Below are 27065 nucleotides of genomic sequence, written 5' to 3'. Positions count from 1 at the left end.
GAAATTATTCTAAGAGCACTATTAAACATTTGAAAGTTTTAAAAAGAGGTATGACTTATGTTGTGAAAAGGTGGTTCTTGTTGCTAAATAAATGGAAACAGAAACGAATTGAGGTGCTAATGCTGGTGAAGAATAAGATAATCGCTTAGATTTAGATGGCAAGTGGTTGATACGGTTTGGCTCTGTGTCCCCACCCAAATCTCATGTCAAATTTTAACATCCAATGTTGAAAAGGGGACTGGAGGGAGGGAATTGGATCATGGGGCAGACTTCCCCCTTGCTGTTTCATGATAGTGAGTTAGTTCTCATGAGATCAGTTTGTTTAAAAGTGTGTGGCACCTCCCCCTTTGCTCTCTCACTCTCTCATGTTCTACCATATGAAGATGGTACCTGCTTCAGCTTCTCCTTCTGCCAAGAGTGTAAGTTTCCTGAGGCCTTCCCAGAAGCAGAAGCCTGTACAGCTTGTAGAACCATGGGGGAAGTCTGCCCCATGATCCAATTTCCTCCCACCAGGCCCCTTTTTCAACATTGGAGATTATAATTTGACATGAGATTTGGGTGGGGACATAGAGCCAAACCATATCAACCACTATCACCTAAATCTAAGCCATTATCTTACTCTTTACCAGTGTTAGCACCTTATTTTGTTTCTGTTTCCATTTATAAGCCACAGGGGTGGAGTTGCCCAAGTCTTTTGGAGGCCACCTTTTGTATCAGTGTGACCTGGATGTGAGGCATGGAATCAAAGGAGATTATTTCAGAGCCTTAAGACTTAAAGACTGCCCTGCTGGGTTTCAGTCTTGCATGGAGTCTGTGGTCCCTTGGCTTTGGCCAATTTTTCTTTTTCGTAATGGGAGCATTTATTCAATGACTGTACCCCCATTGTATCTTAGAATTAATTAACTTTTAAAAACTATTTTACAGATTCATAGGCAGAAGAGACTTGCCTCGTCTTAGATGAGACTTTGGACTTGGACTGTTGAGTTAATGCTGGAATAAGTAAAGAATTTGGGGGCTTGTTGGGAAGCCATGATTGTGTTTTGAAGTGTGAAAAGGACATGAGATCTGAGAAGGACCAGGCCCAGATTAATATGGTTTGGCTCTGTGTCCCCACACAAATCTCATGTCAAATTGTGATTCTCATTGTTGAAGGGGGACCTCGTGGTAGGAGATTAGATCATGGTGTGGACTTCCCTTTTGCTTTCATTGTTATATTGAGTGAATTATCATGAGATCTGGTTGTTTAAAACTGTGTAGCACCTCCCTCTTTGTTCTCACGCTCTCTCTCCTTTTCTGACATGTGAAGATGGTGCCTGCTTTTCTTTTGCCTTCTGTCACGATTGTAAGTTTCCTGAGGCTGCCTAGATCAGAAGTCTGTATAGCCTACAGAACTGTGAGACAATTAAACCTCTTTACTCCATAAATTACCCAGTTCCAGGTATGTCTATAGCAATATGAGTATGGAATAATACAGTGGTTGATGTGCTAATGCCTACATTCAAGATATATTGTGAAAGTAGAGCTGAGAGGAACTGATGGTTTAGATGTGAGGTATTAGCTAAATAGATTTACTGGGTAAATCTGCTAAGTGAATATGATATCATTTATGGTAATGAGAACACTTGGGGAAAAACAAGTTAGCAGGAGGTTGAAGTGGGCAACAGAATCAAGAGTTTGGTTTTGGGCATGCTAAATTTAGGATTCCTATTAGACATGTAAACGAATATATTAAGTAGATACCAGGATACGTGTCTAGAGTTCAGCAGAGTGATTTATCAAGGCAGTTTTACTGGATTAGTGGAGACAAAAGGATGTTTGAGGTAAGTTCAAGAGAGAATAAGAAGAAAGGAAGTAAAGACAGTGGGTATAGACAATTGGTACAAAGAGTTTTTTTGAAAGGAGATGGAGAGAGGTTATAAGCCATAAGGCGATTGTTGGTCTAAATAATTTTTAAGATGGAATATTTTAAGACATTTTAACTTGAATATATGTACAACTATGGGAATAATTTTGAAGAGTATAGGAAAATGATGACACAAGAGAGAGGGAATAATTGTTAGACTGATATCCTTGAGAGGATATCCTTGAGATGAAGGGGTTGGCTATAGACAGGGACCAATTCATCCACACTAACAAGAATGGAGTCAGTACATATGGGGACAGACACAGGACAGTTGGAGGACAGTTGGTCAGTATGATGGTAGAGGAACATACGCTTTTCTGATTGCTTTTATTTTTTAGTGTAAGATGAGGTAAGTTTATCAGTTGAGAGTAAGATATGAGAAGGTGTTGGAGGTTTCTAGAGAGATGAGGTATAACATTGTCTTCTCCAAGTATGTAAGAGCAAATTAACTAGGAAAATATCTTGCGCACAAGAGAAGACTGAAGGAAGAATAAACCTAAAATCTAGAAAGAAGATCAAGTGTTACAAAAGAGACAGAGAGAGTAACCTTGGTTCTAGCCCCACAAAAGGCTCATTATACCATTTGCCATTGGCGATGTCTGTTGCATAAATCCATTTCCCCTCCCCGCGTTTTTTTTTCTGAAGCTATTTGAAAATAGCTTGCAATTATTATTGATTCTTGATGAAGATACTGCATAAAGATAGAAGATATTATTGTCATGTACTAATCAAACTGTATTTGGTTCCTGGCAATTCCTTTGAAGTCTTTAAAGTCTTTCCCACTTAGTGAAAATCATCACCTCATAAAGGCAGAAAAAAAAGTTAATTTTCATCCTTAGAATTACTTCCTGGAGGACACAGACTGAAGTTTACATCATTAAAAGGTGATTTTGAAGAACATGAGATCAGTCAGTGTCAATTTGTTTCCTAATCCCCTTTCCTCTCTATACTAGACAAAGATTCTACTGGCCCAGGAAGATGTAGAAAATTGGGTATGTGTACTTCCAAACTTTTTACAAACCATGGCATTTCTAAAAATTTAAAATATTTGCAAAGGCAACCAGCTAAGGGCATTCTACAACAAGCCCTAGCCAGCCACTCCAAAGAATGAGAAGATCAAAACCTTATTACACTTGCACATTGTATGCTTTTATTAAGATATTACATTTACCACATAAATACACACAACTATTATGTATCTATAATAATTTAAAATTTTAAAAATTTAAAAATTTTATTACACCTGTAAGCCATTTCCAGCACAGGTGCACTGTGGTACAACTGTCGGGAAGTTCTGATAGAAGAAGGGGGAGGGCACAGATACTGGTACCTGTCCATTGGGGAGATCTGAAAAGACTGAGTTCTAATTCTTACACATACACTTCTGGCCTGAAGATTGTGATTCTTTAAAAACAAAAAGGAGAGGGAGGTCAGGAAGGGGGAAAGAGAGAAAAAGAGAGAGAAAGAAAAAACACTTTATGAACTTACGAAGAGATAAGAGAGTATGGCTTCTTGTTCTTTCTTCCTCCTCTTCAGCTGCCTCTATTTCAGGATTAGACAAAAGAGGCTTTCCTTCCTTTCAGGAAGCACATTGATATGTACTATACTTTGCCAGTGAAAGGAGAGAAATGAGAGCTATAGATAATGTGTGAAATCAACTAGCCCTCAGGTGTGGCATAATATCAGCTTTAGAAATTTACTGAATAAGTTGAATGACTGAAACTTTAATGACTAGTGTAGCTTAAAATGTCCTGATTGGGAATGTCGTGTATCTTTGATTTGCTTTTGTTGATATGGATTTGAGCCTTTTCTTGTTGAGTATGACTTTTTATTTTGGGGTGATTTAAATGAATTCATACAGCATTTGAAACCTCCCCAGACAATTTATTAATTATCTTTACAATGGAAATTTTTGTTTCTTTTCTGAGATGTTTTCTCTGGGCTATGAAGTAATTCAGGTAAAAATTGTGAGTATTAAGAGAGATAAGTGCACACGCTGCCGCTAGTGCTGGAAATAAACGCCCTTCAAGGGCCATGATCAGTAAAAGAGAGAAGGGGGTTTTGGGGGAGTGAGACTTCCCTAAATAACTTGCACTGAGTGGCCCAAAATAAATCACATCACATGACTGTGTGAGAGTCAAGTAAGAAAGAAATATAATTGAGTCATTACAATATTGATTCCAATTTGGAGATGATAACTGTCCTAAGAATTAAATCTACTTAGTACATAGATTCATCAGAGAAAATCTTGATTGTAGATAAAAGACAACAAATTCAACAAATAGGAAGAAAAATTTATATGCCTATTAATTTGTATTGATTTCTTATAGTATGTGAATTAGAAACTTGACTAATTTTATTTGCAGCAAAATTTTTTAAAAAGTGATGGACCTTAGGAGGAATGTAATTGTGATTTCCAAGAGTGTGGGACACAAGACTGAGGTTCAGACATACATGCTGGTGTGTAGTGAGATGATACAGGAAGAAGAAACGTGTATTTGGATCTTTATCACAAGCAGAAGCTGAAATACGTTTAGAGAAGAATATTCAAGATTCTTTAATCTTGCTGTTCAAAATATATTCAATTTTTTTGAGAAACTTGAAGTTTTTGTCACATTTTCCCATTAATGATTAAAATAAGAAATGAAATTTAGAAATGTTTTTATATGCAGTGTATCTAGATAAACTGCAGTAATTTAACTGTCTATTTTTCTAACCTGTGAATAATCTGTGGTAACATGTCTTGTGTTCTGTTAATTTGGTGTGAAGACGTAGACAGCCTTCTGTTCTTTTGTTTACAGAGTCTCTTAACTTTGTGGCTCCCCTGACACTAATTTATTTTTTTGCTAAAAGGTAACAGAGTTACAAGTGCAAACATTTATTTAATTTGTTTAGATTTATAAAAACCATGCCCATTCTCTAGGCCTTCGGGGGCATGAACCAGATAAGAACATATGGTGTAATCTATTATTTTCTCAACTGTAGTTATGTGGAAAGGCATTGTTTAAATGTCAATGAGGAAATTTCAGATTGCACCTCTTAGAACAGTGATTTCTTGGATAATGCTTAGATATATTTAATGAAGGTAAATTTTATTTTCTTTAAATAATTCACGAAGACCACAATTTTCAATCTTTTTAGAGTAGTAGGATTTGTTCAGAATTCCTTTCTACTCCAGGAAATTCAACTAACCTTTTAGTTACTGCTGTTGGGCACATCATTTTTTAAAATATCTTTGTAGTATGCTGTAAGTAAATTTATAATATATTCAGACTGCTACCAGTCATGATTTTTTTTTCCAGCACCAATAGTCCAAATTCCTAAATGAAAAGTGTATTTTAAAATGTGATGTCAGAGAATATATTTTTAAAGAGCACAATTTTATCCACATTAAGTTTATATTTTCATGATTACTGTTGGCAGAATGGTTATCATTATTTTAGATAGTATAAAAGTGACTTCTGAACAGGGAAAGAATGGATGGGTCATGCAAGCCAAAGTTTCAGAAAACAACAAATTATTTATGTATGTATTTATTTATTAATTTATTTTTACTAGAAACCAAGCCCAGAAAATATGGGTTTAAGGTTTACCTATATGTCCAACACAAGAGAAAAAAGAACAATCTACTTCTTTAGAAGGTTCTACTTTGATCTCCTGGTAAGTGGTTGAGAACAATTCTGAAATGCTGGTTGATTTTTTTCAATTCTTCCAAGTTGCTAATGTTGTTTATGTGCCTGAACACACACACACAGACACACACACACACACACAGACACACACAGACACACACACACAGACACACACACACAGACACACAGACACACACACACAGACACAAAAACACACAGACACACAGAGAGAGACACACACAGACACACACACACAGACACACAGACACACACACACAAAGATACACACACAGACACACACACACATTCTTCCAGGGTATTCTTCAGTGGCATGGTGGGTTAATTGTTTTTTTCTCTCAATTTATATCTTAAATTTTTTTTTTTTTTTTGAGACAGAGTTTTGCTCTTGTTGCCCAGGCTGGAGTGCAGTGGTGCAATCTCCACTCACGGCGACCTCTGCCTCCCGGGTTCAAGCAATTCTCCTGCCTCAGCCTCCCAAGAAACTGGGATTACAAGCATGCGCCACCATGCCTGGCTAATTTTGTTGTATTTAGTAGAGAAGGGGTTTCACCATGCTGGTCAGGCTGGTCTCCAACTCCTGACCCCAGGTGATCCACCTGTCTCGGCCTCCCAAAGTGCTGGGATTAGGGGCGTGAGCCACCGCGCCTGGCCTATGTCTTAATTTTTATTGCTATTTTTGTCAGAAAGTCTTTGCTGAACTCTTGGGGTACTCATATTTTAGGGATCTGTACTATTTTAGCTGGTAAACACCACCAAGAATCTCAAATGTGTCAGGATTACATTATCCTTCCTCTGCGTTCTTAGACAGGTCTACATGGCCTACTGGTAATTTTTGAAGAGATCTTCCACTTGGCGAAAACTACGTATGTCCTATACTGTTAACACAGAGTGTAAAAAAAGTAATCCCAGAACTTTGGGAGGCCGAGGTGGGTGGATCACGAGGTCAGCAGTTCGAGACCAGCCTGACCAACATGGTGAAACTCCGCCTTTTCTAAAAATACAAAAAAATTAGTTGGGCGTGGTAGCGGCCTCCTGTAATCTCAGTGACTTGGGAGGCTGAGGTAGGAAAATCGCTTGAAACCAGAAGGCGGAGGTTGCAGTGAGCGGAAATTGCGCCACTGCACTCTAGCCTGGGCAATAAGAGCAAAACTTCGTCTAAATAAATAAATAAATAAATAAATAAATAAATAAATAAAGTGATACAGCTTGTAGAATTCGAGGATCAACTCTTTGAAAATTGGTCTACAGACATTTTTCTCATGCAAAAACCAGCACTATTAACATTTAGAAAACAACATTTGGTTGAATTAAGAGAAGAATGTTATGAAAGAATATGTAGAGATATTTTAAAGATATTAGAACGGATGTTTACAGTTTCTAGTGGTTCATATGTTTTATATAACTTATTACTAATGCTTTTTTAGTCTATTAATTTGGATAATAGACTTAAATACCTGAGGTTTAATAATGAATTTCCTATGGGTTCAAAACATTTCATTCTAGGCAGTTACTTGCTCAGTATTTCACAGCAAAAGAAAGACAGCTTTAAATGCTCATGGCTTCCTAAGCAGTGTCTCCAGCTTCTATCTCCTGAAGCCTCAGATCTTTAGTGATCACTTCCACTTGGCCATTATGTGGAGAACAAAAACTCAGTAAATTAATAACGGAGCTCATCATTTTGAATCTACTCTTATAACTTTGTGTATTTCCCGTCTCACAAAATATATACTTTGTTTTTTCCTCCTCCTCACCACCATATTAAACAATGACAAATCTTTTTGATTCTGCCTCCTCAATATCTCTCAGATACAGTCATTAGCCATAGTGCTTTTACTTTTTTTTTTTCTTTCTTACTCCTAGGTTGTAGCAACATATCCCTAGTTTCTTTTCCTGCCATTAATTTGCAGTATTTCAGTTTGTGAAAGTAATTTTGTGAAATGTCAATCTGAACCTGATATGATGTGCTTACAACCCTTTAATGGCTCTCTGTTGCCCCCGTTATGACATCCAAACGGCTTAGCACAGAACACAAAGCCATTGGTGATCTAGCCTTTGCTTACTCTCCACTCTCATTATTCTCATACATAGCTCAGCAGAAGTCATTAGGAGGATGGTTTATGTTACTGTGATGCTGTCTCCTTGATCTTATATGGAAGATAGCTTACACTGAGTGTCTAAGGTAGCCAATGTTCTAGTTATTAAGAAAAAATGGGAGAATATCTAAACATCTCAGTCAAAATTTGAGGGTAGACAGCTTTGGCTAGTGGAATTCCCTTGTAGTAATAAAGAATTCTTTAGCATTAAAGGACATTTGTAGGCACTCATGGTAGTGAATATTTGAGTTGCTTCATTTAGCAATTATGAAAAAGCTGCTATGAACATTCTGCTGATTTTCAGTAGGTTGAAGTTTTTATTTTGCTCGGGAAATACCTAGGACTGGAAGTGCTGGGTAATAGTATAGACCTAACGTTTAACTTCCTAAGGAATTGACAGTCCTTTCCCAAGGTAGTTTACACTCCTTCCAGGAATTTATGGGTTCTAATAGCTCTATATCTTTTCCAATGTTTGTTGTTATGTTATTTTAATTTTAGGGCTGTTGGACATTATTTATTAATGTTTTATTGTAATTTTAACCTTTTCATGTGCTTTTTGGCAATTGTATTTCTTCCTTAAGTGTCTGTTCAAGCCTTTTTCCTGTTTTTTTTTTTTTTTTTTTTTTTTTTTTTATGGAGTATATTGCTTTTTTATTGCCAAGTGGTAGTATCTATCTATCTATCTATCTATCTATCTACCTATCTATCTATCTACCTATCATCTATCTATCTAAAGTGACTGTAAGCGTTTGTCAGTTAGATGTTTTTCACATATTTTTTCCCAGTCTGTGGTTTGCCTATCTATTGTCTTCATTGTGTCTTTTTCAATGAACATACATTTTTAATTTTAATGAAGTACAATTTAGCATTTTAAAAAATTTATGCCTTTGCTTTCTGTGTCCAGTCTAAGAAATCAACATTTAATGGTAAGCCATAAAGATATTCTTCTGTGTTTTCCTCAAGAAGCTTTAGGGCTTTAGCTTTAAAATTTAGGTTTATGATCCATCTCAAGATAATTTTTATATATGATATAAAATAGTGGTTGAGTCTCACCTTTTTTCCACATGAATATCCAACTATCTCAGAACCGTTTGCTGAAAAGACTTTCCTAATTTAATTACTTTGGGACCTCTATTGAAAATCAATTGAAAGATTTCTGCTTCTGCCTGGCATGTGGAAAAATTGAAAGTGTGCCCTGTCCATTCTAACAACTATAAGTAGCTAAGTAAACCATAAAATCTTAACTCTTTGAGCCTATCAAAGAGCTGAAGTAGCAGGGCAATCAAGTAACATGAAATAAAAGTGAAAATGATCCCTCCAGGGATAATGACACATATAGAGTAGCTTATGGGTGGCAGAGTGTAGGAGAAAGAATGGCTACTAGGTAAGCAATAAGAATCAGTTAAAAATGTAACATATTATTTGAGGCCAAGTGTGGGCTGGAATGTCAGATCATAATTTGTCACAAATATCTGTTGCTAGGTCTCATAAAATTTCATGCAGGGCATGTACAACTTAGTATATGGTTAAATAGTGAGAGAACCCTGTGCAAAATTTCCGCATCTCCTTTTTTTCTATTCTGCAGACTCTAACCAACTTAATGGCTCAGAACTGTAGTCCTTGTTTCCCCAGCTAAGAAGAATCCTTGTGCTCTGTTTGGATTTTCACCTCTCTGCACTGTGGTCTAGAAAGTGTTTCCAGGAAGAAAGCCAGTGTGATTGTAAGGCTTACTTATGTATTTTCCTATCTGTGCTCCTGTTCCCTGTATGCTGTCCTCTGAAAAGAATTGCCTTATATATTTCATAGTTTTATAGTTGTTTTTTGCCGGAGGACTAGTCTGGCACCAGTTACACTTTCATGGCCAGAGAATGTTCTTTTCAAGATCTTCTGCTTGTTAGTAAAAGAAAGAACACAGATGCACAAACATTCAAACACACAATACAAACACAGAGAAAAAGTTTTTTAAAAGTGAGTTAAGTAAATTTCAATATTTTCTTAATAAACCACATCAAAGATGGATTCTGAATTTGAAACGTTTCTCTTTAACAATTGTTTCATTTTTATATATTTAACTTCTCTTTATCTCTTTATACTACATATTCTCTGCCTTATGACCTTACTTTTTCTTTTCTCTTGATAAAGTATTTTAAAATGTATAGCAATAGCCAATGAGAGAGATGACTAGTCCAGGATCCATCTCCCAGAGTGTAATGGACCCCAGATTATATAAGCAATCTGAGTAAAAATCTGTTGCATAATTCATAGACTTTTGTGAAGTATAGTGATTTTCTGATGATAATTTATGATTATGGGTGGAGAAATATTTAGATATTTCTTTATTTTTCAACCAGTGAACAAGACATTTTTTCAAAGTGTGCAGGCACCATCTCTTTCTATTCAGGTCCAGAAATAATCTTTTTTGGTTTTTATTTTCAAAAGTACTATTCATGCCCAATTTATTTTCTGTTACCATCCCATGATAAGATCGTTAACAATGCTTTTCTATCTCACAATGCTATGGCTCTTTGAAGTGTACTTGTATTGAAATAATATAGGTCTTTTTGCTTCTGTAGTTAGTTTGTTATTTCTATTCATGTAATGCTGATTACTCAGTAATAATGATGCTCTATTATCTATTGTACTGCCCATAGACACTGGCTTCCAATGATTTCCTCAAAGATTGTTGCTGTGTTCAATTCATAATGACCACAATTGTCAGTCTTACCCAGAGTATGCAGGCAAATCTGAATAATAATTCATTTTCACATTAAATTTATTATTCAAAATTTTCTAGTATAATGGTAGAACAATGCAACCTTCAAACATGTATTCTTTTGACTGTAGTCATTGCATTCACTACGTTTCTAGAAGGTGATCTTTCAATGTGGACTGGACCTCTGCCTTCCACATACGGCACCCAGTGGGCTGGGTAGGCAAGAGACCCAGGGAGGGAGAAAGACTAGTACGATTAGTTCAAGGAATATCCATGTGTGTCTGGCATAGTCTAAGACTGACCCAGGAGCTTATAACCTATTACATTTATCAGGAAAAGAAAGAACCGAAGAAAGACTGATGTTATGTGCATGATTCTCTAAACCTTTTGCAGAAGATAGTGTTTGACATGTGCATAAAGTCTGCTAATAAAGGGCTAGAGTGATCTCCTTGAGTGTTAGCAGAAAGCAGATGGATGGTAAAAGTCATCTGCTACCCCCCAGGCACCACTGGACTAGAGGTGACACTATGGTTGGAACAAGGGCAAGAGCTAATGAATGAGTCCACATATGTCACATGCGTGACTTGAGCCCAAGGCTCTATGGTGGTCCATCAGCAGCCCAGAGCCTTTAACTCATCCTATCTCCAATGTGAGTGAGAATCACCCAAGTTAAAGTGCCCACACCATTATGGTAGCTCAATTCTGTGAGATCCCATGGAATAAATACCTCAACAAACAGCTGAAGCAATATTTTCGCTAGGCTGTCTTTACAGGCCTGATGCTCAACCATGATACCCAGAAAGACCACATAGATTGAGTGAGTCCTAGAGCCTCTCAGAGCATCCAGTTGAGTCTATGTACTGAATAAAGTGTCGCAAAATACCCCACGTAAAAATTCAGGTGCTAGGATTTATGTCTATGCTCAGTCTGGACTACACTCAGATGGGACTGGTGGCCCCAAACCATCCCAGGCATAGGAGGGGGACTTAGAAAATTTTGAGGAAGGCACTTGGAAGCGTGCATTTCTGGAGATGTGGGCCTAAGGTGGAGACCCAATGTTCAGATACAAAGGCAGTACCGAGGCAGACCTGAATTAAAATGCCTAGGACATCCAAACTTTCAAAGTGGTTTAATGAAATAATTTTTTTAAAGTGGAGATAATCCAAGCTGATCTAATTAAGAATGAATTGTATTCTTTTTAGTGTTCAGTGTGACTATATTTAAGTACTCGTAATAATTTAAGAATTAATAAAGCTGTATATATGCACATATGAACTGATCCTTTTACTTGAAACTTCATAAATTAGTGATGTCTCCTGAATAAACAAAAGAAAGAGCACTAATGAATATTCTGTGTGAGAAAATGGTTTTCTTCCATGCTATTATCCACAGAAGTTGTATGGCATAAAGCAGTGCATTAATTTATGTGTCCTAAATTAATTATCTTGAGTTTGAAGAAATGGAAAAGAAGGGCTAGTATTCCTGAATTTGTGCAACAGATATGTGATTACACTATCCCTGCACTCTATATGTTCAGAAGTTTCAAGGAACCACAGTTTTCTGGAACTATTCACAACTCTGTATAGCATGTCCATATATCTCTATATTATGGTAAAATTGTTTTTTAAAGTTAATAACATAATTTTACAAAACCCTTGATTTCTAACCTTTCTGAATGTTAGAGATTGCATATTGCTAAGAGTAAAAAAAATTCTCATAATTTTTATCCTTGGCTAGAATATAAAATTTTTCTCTTTCAAGGTCTTTTAATTTTAGAAAGATGGAAAGGCCTGAAATCTTTAGCTAGCTTTGAACTACAAGGATTCTTGGGCTTATAGCTACCATTTAAATAATGTGAAATCACATAAATCCTGCATCTATGTGGAGGATAAATAAATAAACTGGCAAAAGTAAAAATATCAGTGACTCTAATTAAATACTATTCACAGAACCAAACCAAACCAAACCAAACCAAACCAAACAAAAAAAACCTACAAGAATATCTATAGAGACACCAGTAGATATTTGAAATAAGTTAAGCTTCCCCAATCTTGCACGTAAGGAATAAATTGAGTGAAATTGATGGTGTATTTGGCCATAGATTAAGATGAACTGAAATTTTTAAAATTCAAAATTCCTCAGTCTAAATGAGTTTGATGCTTGTCAGAAGTCATTAAGAAAATCCGACTAATTCTAGTGATCTCTTAAACCTTAAAAACATTACAGCTGTACCCACTGTCCCTGAAATAGGAAATAGACATTTCTATAGAAAGCACAAGGAAATAATTCACAGTGATTATGAACTAGAAAATGCAAGAAACTTTTCAAGTAAGAGATCTGACCCATTAAATTATTCCTGAATTTAAGTGGAGCAAGACTCCTGGATCTATACATTTTGGTTATGTATCCAGGAACCTGAAACGTTTCTTAAAGTCACTTCACACCTTTTAATCTAATTATCTCAATTCCATTTCTCATACATACATTTCTTATGCTTCCATAGGAATTTTAGGAAATATTGAGGATCAGGGAGTCTTATAAACTATGATTTCTCAACCTTAGTGCTATTGATATTCAGTGCTGGATAAGTCTTTATTGTGGGCTGTCTTGTGCATTGTAGAATGATTAACAGTGTTCCTAGTTTCTACTCACTAGATGCTAATAGTGCCCTGACCTTCTTTCTCTCATTATGACGACCAAAAATGTCAGGAAACATTGCCAAATGTCCCCTAGGGGGCAAAATTGTGCCCGGCTGAGAATAAATGCTATGCATTAAAATTATACAGGATTTAGTTTCATTGTTGACAAGGAGCAACTGCAGAATTTTTCTGCTTCCCCAGAAAAACAAATACTTTAATATGTGGGAAGAACAAAGAATGATGTAATTGTACACATTCCACTGATTATATCCATAATGCATAGAAGTAAAAAACTTAAGACTGACTACAGCACACAAATATATATCATTTAATCTAAGTATCATCCTGCGTACTGCAGTTGTTTGTTTCTTACGAAGTTTGAATTAGTCACCAGGATTTACAATTAGACTATTTCACTGCAAAACCCACCAGTTATTGAAGTAATTATGACTTCTCTTGAAAATTAAGTTCTGGCAAAACTGCGCCCCAATTCTCAAAAGAATAACTCACTAGATATTGCCCTCTTTAGATAGGACATGTGTTCTCTATTTTATCACACCTGACCTATTTTTAAAATTTGCATTCCATTACCTACATAGTCCTATAATAATTTGAATTTAAAACTTCAATAAGTCAGAAAATTTAATGTTGAATCAAAAGCTCAATTAACTTTAAGGAATACAGTCTAAGCTCTAAAAATAAAGAAGAAAAAGACGAGTATTAGTGGAGAGGAGCAATTGGTATGAGGAAGAGAAAGAATGATTCATTATTTTCTGCAATCCAGCGGACCTGGGTGTTGCATGTTGTTATAGATTTTAGCAATTAATTCACTTATGAGAAAATTCTTTGAACTTTTCAAAATGAGTTTTGAATTTGTAGTGGGATAACAGACAATATAAAAGTAGTATTATCTGTCTTTCATCTATCTCGAGTTAATTTTTGTAAAAAGAAGGGGTCCAGTTTCAATTTTCAGCATACGGCTAGCTAGTTATCCCAGCACCATTTATTGAATAGAGAATTGTTTCCCCATTGTTTTTGTCAGGTTTGTGGAAGATCAGATAGTTGTGGATGTGTGGTCCTATTTTTGGGTTCTCTATTCTGTTCCATAGGTTTATGTGTCTGTTCTTATATCAGTACCATGCTATATTGGTTACTAATGCAAACTAATGCAGGAACAGAAAACCAAATACCACATGTTCTCACTTAAAAGTGGTAGCTAAATGATGAGAACACACACACCTAGAGGGAAACAACACACACTGGGACCTTCCGGAAGGTGGAGAGTGGGAGGAGGGAAAGGATCAGAAAAATACCTAATGGGTATTAGGCCTAATATCTGATTAAATAATCTGAGCAACAAACCCACATGGCACAAGTTTACTTATGTATCACGCCTGCACATGCATCCCTGAACTTAAAAGTTAACAAAAATAAAAGTAGCATTATCTGGACTGCATTCATAGTATTGAAAAGATCAGATAAATCAAGTTGTGGGCTAGACACACATTCTATCAAATAAGTAGAACTATGGGTCAATTTTCATGGCACCTTAGGAATATGCATTTTTCTCTGAAAATGTATAGGGATGATTATATTATGAATGTATGTTCTCTAGCTAGTAATAAATACAGTACAAATTACCATGAACAATTAGTCATCTCCTTTTGTTATTTTATTTTAGATTCCAATTGTGAAAAAAACTTGTGCCTAAAGAATATAGTCTCTTTATAGAATTGTTTTGAAACCTACCATAGGTATTTCTGCCCAGGTAGGTATAAAGTCATACCTTGGGGGCTATGGAGTATAGTTTGGTTTCATTAGTTCCATTTTTTATTAGTACTACCCTGGCAAAATGCCTTCCAAATTACCATAAGCAGAGATCTTTTAGTGACTCAAATTGACACAGAGCGATTGTTCCAAATAAGCATAAATGTAGTATTTAGAGAAAAACTTTAAATATAAGTCTTTATGGATCCAAGAATTCTGGGAAAATAATTCCATGTCTTTGAGAGGCGATTCTGTTGCAACTTTTCAAATAAATATAAATTCATATCTATGAAATACATATTAGTCCCTGGATGCATTTTGCTTTTATTTAGCACATGCTATTTGGAATAATTTTTAGAATACCTTGTTATTTGCATGCAGTTATAAAATGTAAGTAAATAAAATATATATTGAAATGTTTCAAAATATTAATATTGAAAAATAATTGAAAGCAGAAGCACTCAGTAATAGTTGGTAAATCACTAATTCATTGTAAATGAATAAATATTTAAAGTAAGAACACTGTTTACCATCCATAAGAGTTTTTGTTTTATTCGTCTTAAAAATCAGAGATATTGGGAGTAACTCATAAAATATTTAGTCAGAAGAAAGAAATATTACAGTTCCTTTTTTGGAGTCAAACAAGACATTGCAGTTAGAATCAATGTTTTAATAATTTTTAATGTATGCAGATTTTATAGATAACCTAGAAAATAATATTATCATTTAGAGTAGTTCTTTAGCACTTACTTATAATTTATAGTAGAATGAAAGCTCTGTATCTTTTTATTAGAAGTTTTAGTTATGAGAGACTAGAAAAAAGGCATAGTTTTCTAATCTGGTACTTTTCTTTTTCCCCTCCAATATGTTAGTATTAGTTGGCAATAGATTCTCCCTAGCTAACCTTAACTTAAATATAGATAAATAAAGTTTTTTTCTTAATGTAGTAATAACTTGAAGGTATTCCGCAATTGGCCTTAGCTTGGTTCATTAGTGTCTGGGCTGGTAATTTCTTTGGATGGTTGAATTAATCCCTCAGGCATTTAAGACATAACCAAAAGGAAAATATAGTGCTAGTCACATTTCTTCCTTTTTATTAAGCATGTAAAAGGCTTTTTAGTTTTCCTTTTGTGTCCCGTAAGTCAGCACCATGTCACAAGATGTTCCTGGCCATAAAGGACATTAGAAAATTGAATATTTGTATCTATCAACTTTTACAGTAATAGGCAAACAAGGAGGTTGGGAGGAAGTATTGACCACAACCTATGTCTAAATAATAATTTAGTTGAATTTGATTATGAAATAATATGTCATATAAATGGAATTGAAGATTAAATGTTTTTAAGAAGTCAGTTTTCTCCAGTTTACTGCAATCACAATTCTAGCAGGGTTTATCTGGGGAAAATTGGCAAGTTATTTCTAATGTTTTCATGGAAAAATCAAAGGCCATGAATAACCAAGGCAATCTTGAGCAAGAACAAAGCTGGAAGATTTATATACCAGATATAAGATTTATTATTTGACAATAGTAGTTAAGACTAAAGTATTAACAGAAGGATAGACAAATTGAGCAATGGAGCAGAATAACTGTTTCAGAAATCACATGTATATGATCATTTGATTTATAACAAAGGTGACATGGCAGTGCAGAGGGAAAAGAATGGTCATTTTAATACATGGTGCTGGGTTAGTTAAAGGTCTAGATAAAAATAAAAATAAGTGGCAATTCCCTACTTATACCATGCAAAGCAAATCATTTCAAGGTGGACTGTAGGTTTAATAGGAAATAGAAAATAATAACGCTTTCAGAAACTATTAGAATCTCTCTCTCTTTCTCTCTTTCTTGATTTCTCTTCAAATTTCTTTCTATCCCACTTCCTCTCGTCTTTATGAAGTACCTGAAAATTGTCCCTAACCATTTTGTTAGGAGAAACTAGATTTAGATCCCTGAAGTTGTATAATTAATTGCTTGTGTTATGAGACTTGGGTAGGTCTGAGAGGAATGAGAGTATAAAGTGAGTCTCTAAAATCAGCCTATTGATTGCATGTAGGGAAGTTGCCATCCACCTCCTGCTTTTACTCCCATTCCATGTTTAAGGAATTATACAGAGGGAGATTTTGTAGTACTTGTGCGGCATCAGTTGGTAACAGATGTCCGAAGCAGTCATTTGTTTAAATAATCCCAGCTTTTACGATCGACGGCTTAATTTAAGCCATATGTTGAAAATAACGTTTATTTCCACTGCTTTTCATGGTCAGGATACAAATGTATGGATTTTTCAAGTACCTGTTTTTCCAGAGATTTTCTTAAGCAAATGCCATGAATTTTCCAATAGAATAAATACTTGAAGTTTAAATGGATAAATCTTCGTCCCTCAAAGAAGGATTCTAGGGCAAAGTGCAAGACGGAAAATGTTGGGTGTTGTTTCAGGTGACAAAGCTAAACTGCTATGATTTTAGGGACAGGGAGAAATTCCTTCTGGGCTGAGAGATCAGAGGTGATGTTGTGGAGAAACTGACATTTTAATAGGAATAGGTAGTCAGAATTTAGAACTACAGAGATGTAGTTTGAGGCATTTCTGGGCAGTGAAAAGACCGTAAGTAGAGTGATACAGGTATGAAATCAATATACTCCAATCATCAAATATAATTTAAATAATCAGTAAGCTGATTAAAATTATTATAGTGAAAACCCATGGCTTACAGTAACAAAATTACAGAAATAAATGGGAATGAACTTAATAAAGAGGAAGGGTTTAAACTATCTACAACCAATGCCTACCTGGAATTTCTGTGATTAAACTGCTGAAAAAAAGTACGGGTTTGCACCATTCACGATTGTTAAAACATTATAAACTATTTAGAAATCATTCTCTCAACACCATGCATGTTAAAAAGAATCCTCAAGACAAAAAAATCCATACCTAAAATAAATATCACAATGAAAATTACACATAATTTTGTATAGTACCTGTGTTTAAATTAGTGTGACCATGAACTGTAGTTTCTGTGATAAGAAATCATTCAGAAAAGCTCAAAGTAAAAGTAGGTTGCATGGGACAAATAGGCATTTTATATTGTCTGACACTCATCCCTGCAGTAATTTAATGTTATCTTATATGAAGTAGGTCATTTTGTACAGATATAAACTTTCTGTTGTATACTGTTCTCCCTTGACATCCATGTTATATTGACATTGTAATTTTTTCTGTAGTTCTCAGTAGTTCTTATGCCACCTCAATTTGTAAAATCACAAGGTTTTACCCATATTACAAATAAACAATAGCAATGATTACCTAGTTACCTAAACTTGTCTATTTTTAATACCCATAGGTATAAAAAGAAATTTTTCTTTCTATATTTCATTCAGAAACACGTTATATGGACACATTTATTTATACCTAGAATTATATCAATTTTGTTTTATGTAAAGCTTTATGAAGTAGGTCAAACAGGAAAAAAAACTTGCTAAGAAGCATGAAGGTAATATATATTGGTTTAGCAAAGACTGAATAATGTGAAACCTCATCTATCTCATTGCTAACTTATTATTTTTTACTTTTAGTTTTTCCCATCATTGTTAGATAAACACAACTAGGATAGAAACATTCTGATGTTGACATCTTATAACCAGGCCAGATAGATGCAGTTTATTAAAACTATGTGGAAAAATAGAATAGGTTTTTCAGAACTTACCTTGGAGGCAGAGTCTGTCATAGATTAAGATGTCATTTGGAGTTTAAGAGTTTGCACACTGTCCTTTTGGTCCTTCTATTCTTTATGAGAAACCATTGATAGGCCAGAAGATAGATATATTTAGAAAATTTGAATTGGATGAGCACAGCATGTAAATAGAATTTTGTGTATGTAGGAGCAAGACATATCCAAATTCATGAAATTGTTATATTCTTGAGTAGTTTTTTGTTTTGCTTTGGTTCAATAATTTTCTTTTTTCTTTGCATATTTTCAGTGTACATTTCACTTACTCATCTCTAAACTCTTTCTGAGAAAAATAAATTTATTGCAAATATGTTCTAACTTTCAGAATATGTCTTTGGAGCCCCTCTTTATCATGATCCTGGGATTTCATTTGCCTCTCCATGAGGCATCTTTGATATTCTGGATTTTTTCTTGATTTACTTCTTCATTTTGTTAAAATATATCCTTTAGAAGCTTCCTGGCAAAGGATACAAGCTTTCTGATTAATCTTTTGAGAACTTGAGAATTGCATATTTAAAAACGTACATATTCTACCTTCATATTAGATTGAGAGTACAGTTCAGTATGGAATTCTAAGTTGAAAATTGAGAATATAGTGACTGAAAGCATGTTACGTTGGCTCCATCGTCTTTTTTCCAGTGTGACTGTGGAAGAATCCAATGACATTTCTTTCCTAAATGTTTGTAACAGCATTCCTTGTCATTAATCTTTTCTCATCTCTCTTACTGAACACTTGGTGAGTATTCCAAGGAGAAATCGCATATCCTTCAGATATCCCTCTGGAATGTTTTGAAATTATTTTCTTTATAATATACTCCTCTTATTTTTTTCTGAAACTGTACTTATTCAGCTATGGCGCATGCTGAATTGGATCCAATTGCCATTCTACTTGCATTTTTCCTTTTCTCTCATTTCTCAAAGATTTTCACCAACTCTATCTCACCTACAACTCTTGAGTATTATTTTTCTCCAATCATTATTTTCTCCAATTATTGTAAGAAAAGTCAGGAATACTGTACTGTTCTTACCAAACTAAATAGGCAATGACTTCTAAAATATTTGACAATTTATTAGTTAGAATAATTTGTCTTAGATGAGTTTCCCTACAAGCAGAGTTTGAGGAGGGATTTTCATTCAAGTTGCTTATGGAGGGTGCACTCTCTGGAGAATGAGAATGAAGGAAGTATCCTAGGTCAGGAGAAGGAGCTAAGCAAGGTTGCCCTTTAGTTGAAGTCCAGCTTCAGTCTGATCCCCTGAGAAGCTTTGGATAGGAATTATGCATGAACGTGGTTTCCATCTTGAGGAAAGTGGGCCTGTCAATTAGTCAATAGTTAATGTGGAAGAAGGTCAGAGGGAATGTACAACTAAAGTCATTCCCTGAATAAAGACAATCTGTGGGTAACAGCCAACAGTGGCAGTGGTGTGCATAGGCCTGCCTGATCAAGGAGATCTGCATGGGGCAACAGCAACATCTATGACACGTCTTTACCACTTGAAAGCATTGAATATATTCATCAGGCACACCGAAGAGCAAAGTGTTTTATTTGGTTTATTGGATAGCTTGATACAAATGAAGGTGTTACATTTCATCTCAACAGTTTGATTTTGCAAAAACTTTAATAAGGAAGATGATCTTCAGTTTTAATAAAAGTAAAATTAAAATGTTTATTATGCTATATGCAGTGTATCTACATAATTCGGCAAACTGTAACTTACGCTCTTTTAGATCTTGCTAAGGAGTCTGGATATATGGAAAATGGCTTAGTCTTCAAAAGCATTTTTTTAAACAAAATTCAGTTTATTTGTTGGTTTGCTCAAAAGTGATTTTTTGGTTTGATCATTTTGCTTTGAGCTTACTAGTTGTTTATGCTTGACTACTAGGCATATTGCAACTAAGAAGTGGGTAATAGTCCAAAATCAGAATAAGTGACTGTAACACAGCAGCCAAGATGCTGCCCAAAGGAGTAGTCATTAAGCCTTTCATTTACCCTCAGATATTTATAAAGCATTATGATTGTCCTAAATACTGGAGATTCAGATGTAAAATACATCGTCCTGATTTCAAGAGGTTTATATTAGAGTATATGTGTGTGGAGGGGTGAGGAGATACCAGTTAACAAGCATAATTGAATAGTGTAAGTGCTGTCATGTGTGCTATAGACCTAGAGAGTGTCAGTAGCTCACCCAGAATGGGAGTAGGAAGTTAGAAAACACAGCAATAAAAAATTAACCTCGATTTTGAGTTTTAAAGCATGTGTATAATTTTATCAAGTGAAATAGTAGTTTTGGGCAATGAGCGTTATACTGGACCAACAGGAATCACTAAAGAATTTTGAGCAGGAGACTGTCATGGTAATATTTCTACTTTAGAAATAAAATGTAGTTTCTTAATTTAATCTATGTATATTAAAGGGAAATTCTAGGAACATGGTGTCTGAACTCAGATCTGTGAAGTCCTCTCTTTTAAACCCTTCTTGGAGTGAGACCATAGCCATGATGGAGTAGGAAAATTGATGTTAACTGGTATAAGTAACTTTACTAGGTACCCTTAGTTGTGGTTTTGTTTATTACTAGCCTGTTTGGGTTCCTAGGGCTTCTCTAATTGGTGTCTTAATCAGTTTGCACTGGTGTAACAGAATACCATAAACTGGGTAGCTTAAACAACAAACACTTATTTCTCACAGTTCTGGAGCTGCAAGTCCAAAATCAGGGTGACAGTATAATTAGGTTCCTGGTGAGGGCCCTCTTCCTGTTTTACAGACAACTCCTTTTTTGCTGTATTCTCAAACAGCAGAAAGAGAGAGAGAGCTCTGGTCTCTTTTCCTCTTATTATGAGGATGCTAATCCATCATGAGGGCACCATCCTTATGATTTTTTTGAACTTGATTACCTTCAAAGGCCCCTTCTCCAAATACCAATACAATGGGGGTTAGGGCTTCAACATATGAATTTGTGGGGGGACATAAGCATTCAGTCCAAAATAACTGGTTTTGAAAAGTTCTGTCATCATCTCTTTAAATATTTCTTCTACTCTTTTATATCTCCCTCCTCCTTCTGAATCTCCAGTTATATATATGTTAGAACCTCTACCAATTTTCATGCTAATTTCTGTAATGCATTTAAAAAATTTATTTTAGATATTTTCCTTTGACCATTTTTACAACTAATATAGAGCAGATTACTAAATTATGGTGTAGTCACACAATTTAGTACCATCCAAAAATGAAATGAGTAAACAATAACCATCACAGCCCTTATGTCAAGATTTTGAGATTTAACCCGAACTTACCCTACAAAGTTGTTGTATGCACACAAAAATACATATAGTATAATTTCATGTGTATAAAGCTCAAGAATGAACAAAGTTAAAAACAGTAAATTCTTTTGATTATTCATAGGTGGCACAATGAAGACAAATGAATAGAAATAATAGGCAAGGCGTGATGGGGGGGGGGTGTGCTGCCAAAGACATGATGGAGATGGGCACACAACTGGCTTTAAGGAAAGATCCATTCCTTAACCAGAGGACTATCAGTGTTGGTATGTAGGTGTTCATTATATTATTCTTATTGAAATGAACGGAAACAGTTTAAACATTATTTTGTCTATATGATATATTTTCTCCACACAACTAAAGAAAACAAAGAAACTGAAAGTCCAGTATGTTGAGTTTCTTGTGTGAGAGGTAGATAGAAAGGAGTGAGCCCAGCTGTGATAGACGACTGTGAAGAGGAGGAAGAAAGGAAAACTTCCAGAAGGAATGAGTTACTAAGTAAAGAGGGCTCATGCACAATGGTTTGCACAATGAAATAGAAAGTGACAACATTGAGCCTATCACTTGATACGGGTAAAGAGGGAATAAATATCCTTTGAAAATGCTATGGGAACAGCCATGTCACTGGGGGTATGCTTTGAAAGCTTAAGTCAGTGGCATGAGGAGGCACAACATAGGAGGATAATATTTTGGAAAACCATAGACAGGAGGTACAAACTATTTGTGAAATGAGATAAACACGTTCAGTCTTGAAATCTTTGGCAGGACAGTGTGCAGTTGCCCTGTGTTTAGATTGAGGAAAGGTGGCTGTTTCTGTCTATTATTGTCAGGTCAAATAAGAGAAAAAATGACCACAAAATGAGTCATTCTCTCTGTGGGGAAGAATAGTTTTGGGCCAGTTTCTAAACTGATGAGTTTGGCCCTCTGACTTAGGTATTTATTCCTGAAGGTCCTAATGGCCTCATGGTGCTAGTGAGGACCTATTTCTGACAGTGGTATATTTCTTCAAATTTGTAATCAATGCACATACAATGACCTTAAATAATTTATGTTGGGAAGTTGGGGGCAACGGGAGGGAGAGCATTAGCACAAATATCTCAGGCATGCGGGGCTTAAAACCTAGATGACAGGTTGATAGGTGCAGCAAACCACCATGGCACATGTATACTTGTGTAACAAACCCGCACATACAGCACATGTATTCCAGAATTTAAGGTAACATAAACATAAAAATAAAAAATTAATAATTTATGTTATCTCAGTTCGGATCTAAGCTATGTGGGCCTCTCTAAGCACATAGATGACTTGCATACTCTTTTACCCTTTAATAGCCCTTTGTTTGAAAGGGGAGGTTGGGGGAGGTAGATCATTGATAAAAGTCTCTCTTACCTCTTTGCTTGGCTAAATCTTGCCCACCCTTCATTCCGGTTCCAGTTTATATATGACTTCATGAGGGAAGCCAGTCTTATCTCTCATGTCTGATTTAGACACTCCTCTTATGTCCTCTAGTATTCTGTCCTCTGTCAGAACGCTAATCACACTCAACTGTCATTGCTGGCTTAATGATATTTCAATGTTTAGTGAAAATTCTCTGGATAACTTAAAATATCCTTCTCCAGTAGCCGTGAACTTCAGCAGCTCCAGGAAATCTTGTTGTCAAATATTTTATTTATGCCCGTCTTTGCACAATGCTGTATTAGGACAACTTTTTCACATAGCACTTGAGAAGTTTTTCTTTTATGATTGACAGTTGAAGCCTGACAAGGGCCAGCCAACCAGTCAACACTGACTCATTTAGAGAACAACTTCATCTTAAACTGTTGAGAAGCAAGGGTGACAGCAGTGTGTTTCCACACTATTAATATGTTAAGAGAAGGCAAAGTAGGATTTTTCCCCCAGCTAAGGCAATAAAACTAAAATACTGAAACTGTCAGGCTAAGCTAAGCAGGAATAGCCTGGGTCAGTATTTGGTGATGTCTCTGAGGAATACCTTCTGCAGAATAGCTATCTGAAGAAATAAAACAGTAATAGGCCTATCTTTGAGTCAGTCTTGCACTAGCCTTTTGGTTCAGAAAATGCCATACCAATGGAAATGGTGCCTTAACAATGATTCTTACTTTTGGTCTGTTATACGTGTGATTATTATTCCTCACAGGAGACTTTCCCATGCAGAGTGAATCATTTTCTGCAGTCCTAGAAGCTGGCGAATTCAAACTGAAACCTTTCAGGAGCAAGTGGTTTACAATTCAATGAGTAAGAGCAAAATTTATAATCCATCCTCTTCCTCCACTCTCCCAACACCTTATCAAGGTGTTCTGAAGTAGCAAGGCTGGGCAGGAAAGGCCACTGTCTCATGCCAGAAAGGTGGGGGTATCATATACAAATTATAAATGCCTAACAAATGCTGAGAAGGAACAAAATTCACTAAGCTGCATATTTGGTATCTTGGGGAAAATAGAGTGGAAGTGAGCTTTTCTCCAAAAAGAGTGGACAGAGCAGTTTTAAAATAACCAAATAATTAGGACATTGTAAATGGTGATGTATGAACAAATGTGTCAACTAGCAATTATTTTGTGTGAAAGGGGCAAAATATTATATTTTAAGTGTTTAAAATTGTCATTCTCCTCATTCAGGAAGATTTCTGTATTTGTCTCCTTGACTCTTGAGTTTTGTTGTTGTTAATACTGGATGAAGAGGAGACAAGATGGATCTGGAGGAGCACCGACAAGCAAATGACAGGTAATGAAAGAGTCCTTTCAAGGAGGATGGAGAAACGTTGGCACATACTCTAAACTGAAAAAGACTCCTCTGATGGATGTCAAGCAGAGAAGAGATTCTCTGCATGTTTGGAGCAGTGGGCAGAAGTGGAGGAGGAATACCTGCATAGACAGGAAAGTGTGAGAAAATATGCATGCCAGAAAGTAAGGGATGTAGCAACAGAGAGATTTGAAAGCTGCTGCTCGAATGCATAGATACTTTGAAAGGCACACAATTAATACCATCACTGTAGACTGCAGTAAAGATGACTTTTTAGTGCATTTTGGATGTCAGATTGATGAGTTTCAGTTTGTGTGCTTGTTCATAAATCAACACTTTGCCAAGACTGGCTTAGAGAAAGTACAGTTATATTCAGGGATGATATTCAAAACAACATATATGAACACAGACCAATAAGACAGTTGCCTGACCAATTAGGATGGAGGCCAGCCTTCATGCGAAATGGTGTGTAGCCACTCACGACCAGTTTTAAATTTCAGATTACCACTGTGAGCTCTTAAAAGAACAGTATTGTTCTTAGTTACTTTAAACAGAGTCAAACAAAACAACGAATACTTTTATTATATATATCTCATGATCCATATTATCATTTTTCACAATCATTAAAAATTTGAGGCCACAGAATTAAATGAAACTCCATTAAATCTTAGGGCTATAATGCTATAGCAGGGTACTTCATATAATTGAGAAAAAAATTTAAAGAAGCCAGGGACACAGAGAGTAAGGTTTAAATATTTTAACCTTGATTATTTTTCCAACATTTAAAAAGCAAAAAAATTATTTAAAAAAGTTATTAGAAATATAATCATTAGACCAGTTAAATAGCAAATGAAGATTTACCAACTTTTATTTGTTATTTTATATAAGTTCCCATAGCTTTTAAATAAGGATAAATTGCTTTAGATTGTGCCTAATAAAAAGATTTAGAAGAAAATAATTTTCTCATTATTAGCCAATAACAGATCTGATAACTCTTAAAAGCTAAATCATTTTGAATAGAAACTTCTCATATGGTATTGCAATGGGTTTTCTAACACCTTAAAATGTAATATTAGTAAAATAAATTTTGAGATATAATGATGGCCATCATGTTTTTCTGTCACCCAGGCTGGAATGCAATGGTATGATCTCGGCTCACTGCAACTTCCGCCTCCCGAGTTCAAGCGATTCTCCTCCTCAGCCTCCTGAGTAGCTGGGACTGCAGGCATGCGCCATCATGCCCGGTTAATTTTGTATTTTTAGTAGAGACGAGGTTTCTTCGTATTGGTTAGGCTGGTCTCAAACTCCTGACCTCAGATGATCTGCCTGCGTTGGCCTCCCAAAGTGTTGGGATTACAGGCGTGAGCCACCATGCACAGCCCGTACTATTTTCTTTAGAGACACTAGGTTCAGTGGATTAACATAGATGTTTTGGGCCTGTACTGTTTGCCTTGAATTGTACTAAAATTTAATTTAATAAAGAAATAGTGGTATTAAAATTTACAACTTTTTTTGTAGAATGGTAGAAAAATATTTCTAAAAAATACTTTATGGCAAGTTACAAATAAGAATGGGCTGTTTTAAAGGTAATATATAATTGGAGGAAACCAATTTAATATTTTTGTTTCTCTATATCCATGTCTGAGCTCTAAAATTCTGTGGATACATAATTTGGCCCTAAGTTGTAATTAATTGATCATTGTAAAAGAATGGAAAACAATGACAGGGAAATAGGGAAATAACTTTAGACACTTGCTAACATTTATGTAGATTTGGCTATTTTGCCAAATTTCACAGTTTGGTGTAATCTCAAGGAACATGTAACTGAAATTTGCACAAGCCATCAATGGATGATGTGTAGGTAAAGTGAACTGTTAGGTACACAGAGGGAGCAGTTCTCTGCAAACCTATCTTCAGTAGGTTAAGGTAAATAACTCTGAAATCCACAAACAATGTAGCTATAAAAATAAGTGTCCTCATATAGCAAGAATATAAGACACACATTCAGTTCATTTTGTATTTCCACTTACCTTCTCTCATGTATGTATATAATACTGTTTGGATGTTTGTCCCCTCCAAATATGATGTTGAAATGTGATCCCCAAAGTTAGAGGTGGGGCCTGGAGGAACATGTTGGGTAACGGGGGCAGATCCCTCCTGAATGGCCTGGTGCCCTTTTCATGGTAATGAATGAGTTCCACTTCTGAGTTCACAGGTTGTCTAAAAGAGTGTGGCACCTCACCCCCCTCTTGCTTGTTTCCTCTCTCTCCATGTGATGCACTTGCTTCCTCCTTCACCTTCTGCAGTGACTGGAAGATTCCTAGGCCCTCACCAGAGGCTGAGCAGGTGTTGGTGCCATGCTTGTACAGTCTGCAGAACCATGAGCTAAAATAAACCTCTTTTCTTTATAAATTACTCAGTCTCAGGTATACATTTACAGTAATGCATATGAACTAACACAGTATATAAACAGCAATGAAAGACATTTTTGATTACATTACATTTTGATATTACATTATGGATTCTTTTCTAAGTCACAGTAAAGC

The 27065-nt window shown here is 35.5% G+C and overlaps 1 long non-coding RNA gene across 1 annotated transcript; it reads left to right on the top strand.

Annotated features, from left to right (window-relative positions):
• Nucleotides 1–5458: 5458 nt before the first annotated feature.
• On the top strand, nt 5459–26934 carry LOC105550869. The gene is made up of 4 exons (XR_001007792.1): nt 5459–5563; nt 14683–14769; nt 24396–24501; nt 26836–26934. It is a non-coding gene; the product is annotated as an uncharacterized LOC105550869 (long non-coding RNA).
• Nucleotides 26935–27065: the final 131 nt, after the last annotated feature.

The sequence above is a fragment of the Mandrillus leucophaeus genome, unplaced genomic scaffold, assembly GCF_000951045.1.
Source record: "Mandrillus leucophaeus isolate KB7577 unplaced genomic scaffold, Mleu.le_1.0 Scaffold5, whole genome shotgun sequence".
NCBI lineage: Eukaryota > Metazoa > Chordata > Mammalia > Primates > Cercopithecidae > Mandrillus > Mandrillus leucophaeus.
The sequence above is the reverse complement of the archived record's forward strand: the minus strand, read 5'-3'. Positions and strand labels throughout refer to the sequence as shown.